Consider the following 8,553-nt stretch of genomic DNA (forward strand, 5'->3'; position numbering starts at 1 on the left):
CTCGGTGGCCGCCGAGAGGCGCCAGGCTGCGAGCAGGGCGGGGACCCGGGGGACTTGGCGCACCTGCCGCGCGCTGCTGGCGCTTCCCGCTCCGCGTGACTCTAGGTGGGCTGCGAGCCCGGGTGGAGTGGTGTGACTCCGCACCCCGGACCTGGGAACTTAGAGCCCAGCTCCAGCGTCTTCGCTGAAGACCGCTCCTCTCGCTTTGGAGACTAGGCAGTGTGGGAATAGTTGCTAACACAGCCTCGAGGGTTATTGCTAAGGTTAATTAATGCAAGGACATAGTCCTCTCAAGTTACACACCTTCGGAACGTTGAGATTTCGTCTATCGCCACTCCAGTCGTCCCTGAACCTATTTGTGCACCCTGGCCTTTAATTCTTCGGAATTGGGAGGAGAATGGGCTGTGTTGGAGAGCCAGGGACTCCCTGGAGCCCGGGGCCCTTTGTTTCTCTCCTGTTTCCAAGAGGGACCACAGGGCGCCACCACACAAGCTTTTGGCTTCTAACTCCATCTCCTAGGAGCCTAGCCTTACGGTGAAAAGAGAGAGGGGATTTCCTGGGGCTCTGGCAGGAAATATGTTTGGAATGTAAATCCACATTAAGAAACCAAACCACCTTGTTGCTTCTTTATTTGAACCAAGGTTTCTTTTTCCTTTTACAGGGCTAACTTCAGGTAAACCATGCTTCTGGGCTGCAGGATGCCTCCTGAGAGGGTGGACTACTCTGCTGGTAAATTTTGCTCCCCGTGGCTAACTGGGACTCAGCTTCGTATGTATAGTGGGTTAACCCCCCCCCCCCCCCGGAAATGGTGACTAGGAAGGGCAGGAGGACCTGGCCTGATTCATGGTTTAGTCTAACATATTTTAGCATAAGTGCCAAAACCAATTATATTGTGCTCCAAGTGGCTAACATTTGTTTTATCGATCTGAAATCTTCCTCCACCTCCCCCTACTTGTCCTCCTCCATGAGCGAGTTAACATCGAGATCCTGCAGTCTAAAACATGGCATTTGTGTTGTGATGATGTTTCTCATGATGACGTTGGTCCCACCTGAAATAGGACTGGTTTAGCAGGCTCACTAGCTATTTCATGGGGTGCGTGCGATCTCTCCACTCCGGTAGTCAAGTAGTCTTTACAGCTGATGTTGAAAACCTCTCTTGGCTCCCTCAGCAGCCTGATCTCTGTTCCATGTTTAGAGTCCCTACAACAACTCATTTTGCCTTCGCTGTGGTGTGCAATGGGGCAACATTAAGGAGAAGGTCGACGGCTGGAGAGATGGCTCAGCAGTTAAGATCATAGGCTGTTCTTCCAGAGGTCCTGAGTTCAATCCCAGCAACCACATGGTGGCTCCCAACCATCTGTAATGGGATCCGATGCCCTCTTCTGGTGTGTCTGAGACAGCTACAAGTGCACTCATATAAACAAAATAAATAAATCTTTTAAAAAGGGGGGGGGGAAGGGGCCACAGAGGGGAGAAGATCAAGTTCTGTTCAAACTAAAGTGATGATGACTTTCTGTCAGGAAAGAGCAGTTGGACAGAACCAAGGATCCCCTTATGTCATTTATCCCTGCTTCGTCTGAAAGGGTGGTTAGGCTTTTGGTTTTCCTTGGCCTGATTTCCATATATGACAGATTGAAGGAGAAGGTGGAAAAGAGTAGCAAGGAATGTACCCTGGGTGCAGTGGCTGATGATACCACCTGTGCCCGCTCTCTCAGCTACGCCTGCAGACACTGCCCTCCAGGGGGTCATGATGTCTGTAACCATTTCTTCTACACCCTGTCACTTACTCCACGACCCCAGTCTTTGCCGGAAGTGATCAACAACAACCCAGTCAGGGTTACCACAGTCTGGGAGAAGGCACAGCCACATTGAGGTCAGAAAAGAAACATAATTCTAAACACATAATAAGGATTAGATATCTAAACAGCGCTGGGATTGAGAAGTGACTCAGGGGCTAAGAGCCCAGGCTGCTCTTCCAGAGGACCAGGGTCTAATTTCCAGCACCCACAGTTCACCGCAGTTCACAGCCATAAGCAACTCCAGTTCCAGGGACTACGTCACTGCCTTCTGGCCTACAGGACATGGGGGAAGGCAAAACACTCAACATACATGAAATACAATAACATTTAAATACGTGAATAAATTGATAGACACTAGGAAACCGTACACAGTTTCAATCTTAAGAATTTTTTCCTAAGCAATTTTAACACATGTTTATGTATCATGTATGTATATGTATGAGTGCAGGAATGCATTGTGCTTCTCTCTGTGTGTCTCTTTGTCTCTGTCCCTCCATTTCTGTCCCTCTGTCTGTCTGTCTCTGTCTCTGTCTGTCTCTGTCTCTGTCTGTCTCTGTCTCTGTCTCTCTTTCTCTCTCTGTGTGCGGGCGTGTGTGCGGGCGTGTGTGTGCGTGTGTGTGTGTGTGTGTGTGTGTGTACCAGTCAGAGGACAACCTTGGAATTTTGTTGTTGTTATAAGCCTTTTACGTTATAAGTTATAAGTCTTACAAGTCAGGCCAGCTGGTCCAGGAACTTCCAGGAGGTTTTCTGTCTCTGTCTCCTACCTCACTACAGAATCGCTGGGATTGAAGATACATGCACTGCACCCACTCCACCCACCCCCCCCCTTACATGGTTCTGGAGATTCAAACTCAAGTCCTCTTACTCGCAGTGGCGAATGCTTGCACATACACCAAACCCTCTCCCCAGCCTTGCTAACCATTTTCGTACGTGTAAGTCATGACCGCTAGGTAAAAAACGAGCAAGATACCACTTTTCAAAATGTGTTTAATGGCTGCAACTAGGAACCTTTTATTCTTGTGGTAAGGGAAGTAGCATAGATTTCATTTTTGTAAATGAAGTGAGATTTGGGAAGCTAGAACTGTCAAATGGCTTGGCTACATTTTGAACTACTGTTGTCTGATTCTGGAGCCTGTATCACTGCCCATATTTGAGTGTCTGGGTGGTGTGGTTAAAGGATTCTATTTGATTCAAAGTGAGGGCTGGACGAATGGGGAAGACTACCTTACTGTTGCAGAGTTCTGCTTTTTCCCCCCGTGCTTGCTTAAGAATGCTAATGTGTTGTTTGGCTAGTAGCATAAATTAGATGTATTGTACTCTCATTACATGATTAATCCCATAGTAAGTATGGAAGCAGATTTCACAGATTAAAGTAATTAATGCAGACAAATTTTCACACAGACACCTTGTTAGGGGGGAAAAATCTAACTCCAGATTCAGTGACTCTAAGCACTTTCATGGTCCCAGATTGAAAAAAAGTAGGTTTGGGTGGGGTGGGGTCTGTGTGTTGGGGGCACTGTTTTCAGAAGGCAGAGACCAGAAGTGGTAAACGTGTGTGTATGTAAATAGAAATCGACTTTATCTGAGTGGATCCCATCAAGGATTCTGTTTCTCACCCCTGAAAATTTTAGATGGTCAGAGCTAGCTGTGGCTCTGGAAGCCACACAGTCTCTGGGACCAACACTTTAGAGTGACATCCAATATAAATGAGTAACCTTCCCAAGGTCATCCAGCACCAGAATAGGATGAGTCAACACAGGGAGTCTAAGCACACACTGTCCACTCTTCCTCTCCTTGTTCCCGGTCCCAGGATTTGAATGTGAGCCTCCCACCCATCCGCAGTATCTTCTGAAGTGTCGTCCTCTTTACTCTTTCCTGTCAGGATGGCTTTCCTTTGCCAACCCACTCCTTCCCAGTTGTGCCTCTGTGGACACCGACTTCTGTAGCCCTGTGATGAACAACTCCAGCAGCCAGGCTCGATCTGTTTTTACCTCTGTGTGAGATCTCCCTGCTTTCCTCCAGGTACGCCTCTCCCTACCTTCTTCACGGGGCTCCATCTCCCTGTCTGCTGGGCCACGCTTAAGCTTCCGTTTCTTCTCACAGCCTTTGCTTCCTCTTTCTCCACCTCCCTCTCCTACATCCGCCTTTTCCATTCTTTAACAAAGAAACCTTTTCTGACCATTCCCACGAGTATTGAATTGAGCCTTTCTTTCCTGTCCTAGAACCTACAACAGTTTATGCTAGCTAACTGTTCAGAAGCGTCTTCCCTGCCTTCTAAATATGAGTCCCTCCGGGAAGTAGGCCCGTGGTGGTGTGTCCTGTCACTCAACAAACTTGGATAGATATGCATTGAATGCATGAATATCCCTTCATTTCCCAAGCAGCTCTGTTTGTCCTTAGATCCAATCCTTTATCCCCACCACCATCCATGGGTTAGACACTGAACTCATTGAGAGTAGAATTGTACTTAGCCCCTTCCTCACCATCTCTAGCCCACTGGACTTTGTTTTGACTGCACCAATTACTCAATGTCAATGTCAATGCATCAACTGGCTGCAAAGAATACTGATGCATGGGTCCATCCTCAGGTGCACGGGTCCATCCTCAGGTACATGGGTCCATCCTCAGGTGCACGGGTCCATCCTCAGGTACATGGGTCCATCCTCAGGTGCATGGGTCCATCCTCAGGTACATGGGTCCATCCTTAGGTGCATGGGTCCAGCCTCAGGTGCATGGGTCTATCATCAGGTACATGGGTCCATCCTCGGGTGCATGAGTCCATCCTCAGGTGTATGGGTCCAGCCTCAGGTGCACGGGTCCATCCTCAGGTGCATGGGTCCATCCTCAGGTGCATGGGTCCATCCTCAGATGCATGGGTCCATCCTCAGGTACATGGGTCCATCCTCAGGTGCATGGGTCCCAGCCTCAGGTGCATGGGTCTATCATCAGGTACATGGGTCCATCCTCGGGTGCATGAGTCCATCCTCGGGTGCATGGGTCCATCTTCAGGTGCATGGGTCTATCCTCAGGTGCATGGGTCCATCCTCAGGTGCATGGGTCTATCATCAGGTGCATGGGTCCATCCTCAGGTGCATGGGTCTATCATCAGGTGCATGGGTCCATCCTCAGGTGCATGGGTCCATCCTCAGATGTGGCAGGGCCAGCTTGCCTGCTTTTATGATCACAGGACCAGCTCTTCCACCTGCCTCAGGCACCCAGGGTTGAGGGGAGGGGAAAGGCATCTCTCCCTCACCAAAGCCACCCCATGGAAGACTAAGGGTGAGGTCAGCTATCCTGTGCTCATGACCTAGGGGTACTCTCAGGCCCCACCGTTAGGGTCGGGTGAGGGGCAGGGTCAGATCAGCACAGTGCCTCAGGAGCCAGTCCAGACCAGGGACATCTGTATGGCCTTTGGTGGTAATACCAGCCTAGGACATCAACATAGACCCTGGCTGCCATAGGACCATGGACTGAGACATGGCCCCCGGCAGCAGTAAGGGCCTCGATGTCCCCATGGTCACAGATATCAGCACAGGTCACTCACATCAACATGTCCCCCAACCCTCCATGGCAGTTGGCCCTCCGACATCTACATAGTCTCTGGTGGCAGCCTAAACCATGCACATCCCTCGGCCACATCAACACAGACCCGAGCTGTAGCAGGACAATGGACCCAGACATGACTCTTGTCAGCAGCCTGGAACCTGGACCTTACCGTGGCCTCCTCACACCCACCTGATCCTCACTGTGGAGTCTCCAGTTCCACCTTTCTCCACAGTGTATGGCCCCCTCAGCTTTCTCTTCTGTCTTTCCACCACATACTTCATTTTTCCCATCTCTCCGTCACTCATTACCCATCGTAGTGGAGTCACGGCCACGTCAGGTGCTCGGGGATCTTTCTTCTGGCCTCCCGGGTTGGCAGGGCCCCAGTTATTTTTGACAGTGCTATAATATTTTAATTCCTGATTATGGAAAATGACATTCAAAGAGCAGCTTTTCTACTCTTTGTTCTTTTGGAACAGCTATCAGGTTCACGAAGAGGCTCCTCCCCTCGCACATCTTCCTCGGGTCCGTTCTGTTTCCATGGGATTTGGGCTGGATTCAGGATGAGCACGGATGAGGAGGAAAAGCCACAGGAAGAGTAAAAATACCTGGCACTTGACTTCTTCAGACACAGTCTGGAAGATGTTGTCTTTTCCATCAACACCCATGATCTTAGAAATAATGGTTCCTAGTTTACTGATTTTTCTAAAGTCACTCAGAATTGGGAGGAGAAATCAAAATTTTCTCATCTCTAAGCAGCTTGACTCATCATAACTCCAACCCCTAAAAGGAGTTTGTTCTTGATGTTGGAAACCATCTGCAGCTCTGGACCCAGTCTTCCTCATTCAGTAATACCAAGTAGAAGTGTGTCCACTGGTCTTAAACCTCTGTCTTCCGTGACCATTAAACTATAAACCACAAAAGGATTCACAGACTTCTCTTCATTCCCAGAATTAAGAAATCCCACTGAGATCTGGGATTCAAGGGCACCTCTTGATTAAATTTGTCATTCAATTGGCTTCCTATGAAGCTCAAGACTGAAGAAGTTTTTTTCTATTTGCAAGTAAAGAAATCAATATTTTCATAACCTAAGCCACCAAGCCTTCTGTAGATTTTGCAGTATTACCAGTCTCCACTTAACCCATTTGGGATTTGTCTTTTAATGTGTGTGTGTGTGTGTGTGTGTGTGTGTGTGTGTGTGTGTGTCTTCCTTTGGAATCCTGGCTCAGGTTTCAAAGTCATCTTAAATGATTTGAAATTGCAGCTTTCTGGTAGGAAAAACAAATCCAGCTTCAACAGTTCCTTTTGAAAACTCTGAGATAATGTTAGTGTGGCACCTAAGAAGGTTCTGGACATGCAATAAAGCTTAGCAAATATTATCAGGTTACCTCTGGCAAATATTATCTGCTTATCTCTGTCATGTCCTGCTTTTGGGCTACCTGGTGCCCTGATATTGATCCCAGGGAGTATCTGGGAAAAAAGTGAGAGACAATGGACTTGGACTCTGGGGTTAGGGCTAGAACAGGCTCAGAGGTGTGCTGTTTAGAGCTTTTTTTTCAAGTTTATGACAGTCTCAGTAGGATGCTACTTGATGGTTTGGGGCTGGGATTAGAAGAGTCTTAATGGGATGCTACCTGGCAGTTTGGGCTGGGGTTAGGAGAGGCTCAGAGAAATGTGACTTGCAGGCTTGTTCTACAGGGAAATCTTAAAAGAGGCTGCCTACGGTAGGAAGGGTAACATATTTAATTTCAAGATAAAACTTGGTTCAAACGCTAGTGTGGCCATGTGCAGACTCATCTTTGGCAAGGCACGGCCATCCTCTCCAAGCTTTAAGGACAGAGTCTATCCCACATCCCACCAAGGGAATATGACTCAGTATTAACCAAGGAAACATTTCAATATTTAATACAAATGCTGGGCATAGAACAGTTACTCAATAATCATTAAATCTAAAAGCCTCAAAAAGGCTGGCTTCCTTTGTCTGATTCTACTTCCTATGACATTGGTTACTCTCTTCATGATATTAATTACTGTCTGAAATGGTCTTGAAAATTTTGTTTACTTCCTGCCTATTTCTAAGGTTTAGCACTGTCCCCTCAGTAGTAAAAGCACGCATTGCCTTGTGGTATGTCCTTCTTGGCTATGACTTTCAAATCCTCAAGTCAGATCTATCCAATGAGGTCAAGATTTGATCCTCCCAACTTCCAACAATCCTACCCGACCACTTTAGCTGTGATGTAATATGCACCCCTTTGGAACTTTAAAAAACAAACAAACAAAACAGAGCAGAACACCATCCCTCTATAACCCAGTCTAGAACTTGCAATGCTCCCGCCTCATCACATTGAATGTCAAAATTACAGATGTGTACCTATGCAGCTACCCAACGTTCTTTAAAACTAAGGCTTCACCCAGGCAACCCATGTGGACGCTCCTCTTCTCATCTCCTGGTTCTCTTCTGTTACCATCCGCAGCCATCTGTCCCGGCAGACTCCTGGGATGCATTTCTTCTCTTCCCTTGTGAGATAACAAATTAGACCTCTAGCTTCCCCACCGTGGAATTTAAAGCCTCCAACTCCTGTGTCTTATTCTCTTGGTCTTACTGTCTTTGTAGCATTTTCTGCCCTGGGACATGGCTTTTTATTTGGTTTGGTTGTGTGCGCCAGCTTCCTCATCATCTGGCTCCCTGTGGGCAAAAAAAGTCTGCTCTGTCCAGTGCTGCCTTTCAGTGACAGTAGCGCTGTGCCTTGTGTAGCGTGAACCTCCCTCTGTGGTAAAGTCACACTATTGTCTTAGAGACCGTGAAGACAAACAACACAACAACAAAACAACACAATAACAACAACCCTCCAATACAGCTATGAGAGGTTGTCTTTAAATTATGTAGACCTCTTGTTTCACATTTAGTTCGTTTTTTATTAATTGACTTATTTTTGTGTTTTGTGAATGGATGTTTTGCTTGCATATGTACATGTATACCACACTGCACCTTGTTCCCTGTATAGGCTAAAGGAGAGCATTGGGAATGGGAATGCTATGAGCTGCACTGTGGGTGCTAACCAAACACCAGCCCCTGCAAGAGCAGCAAGTGCTCTCAACTGCTGAGAGATCGTCCCAGCCCTAACGCATGTTTATTGTAAGTAACATCTTCAGATTTATTAGGGATAGTTCTCTTTGGCATAGGTGACTCCCATGCATGGGAGAAGGGATG

General features: G+C 47.5%; 1 protein-coding gene and 1 long non-coding RNA gene across 2 annotated transcripts in view; one reads left to right on the top strand and one right to left on the bottom strand.

Moving 5' to 3' along the window:
• Tom1l1 (target of myb1 like 1 membrane trafficking protein) overlaps positions 1-323 on the bottom strand; it is a 44,073-nt gene extending 43,750 nt beyond the window's left edge. Inside the window, exon 1 of the mRNA XM_063268709.1 lies at positions 304-323. The gene's annotated coding sequence lies outside the window, so the exon portion shown is untranslated. The remainder of the gene's footprint in view (positions 1-303) is intronic.
• Tom1l3 (target of myb1 like 3 membrane trafficking protein) lies at positions 20-6,429 on the top strand. Its single transcript, NR_144450.1, has 4 exons — positions 20-105; positions 662-729; positions 3,682-3,821; positions 5,822-6,429. It is a non-coding gene; the product is annotated as a target of myb1 like 3 membrane trafficking protein (long non-coding RNA).
• The last annotated feature ends 2,124 nt before the right edge of the window (positions 6,430-8,553 follow it).

The sequence above is a fragment of the Rattus norvegicus genome, chromosome 10 (assembly GCF_036323735.1).
Source record: "Rattus norvegicus strain BN/NHsdMcwi chromosome 10, GRCr8, whole genome shotgun sequence".
NCBI classification, from domain to species: Eukaryota; Metazoa; Chordata; class Mammalia; order Rodentia; family Muridae; genus Rattus; species Rattus norvegicus.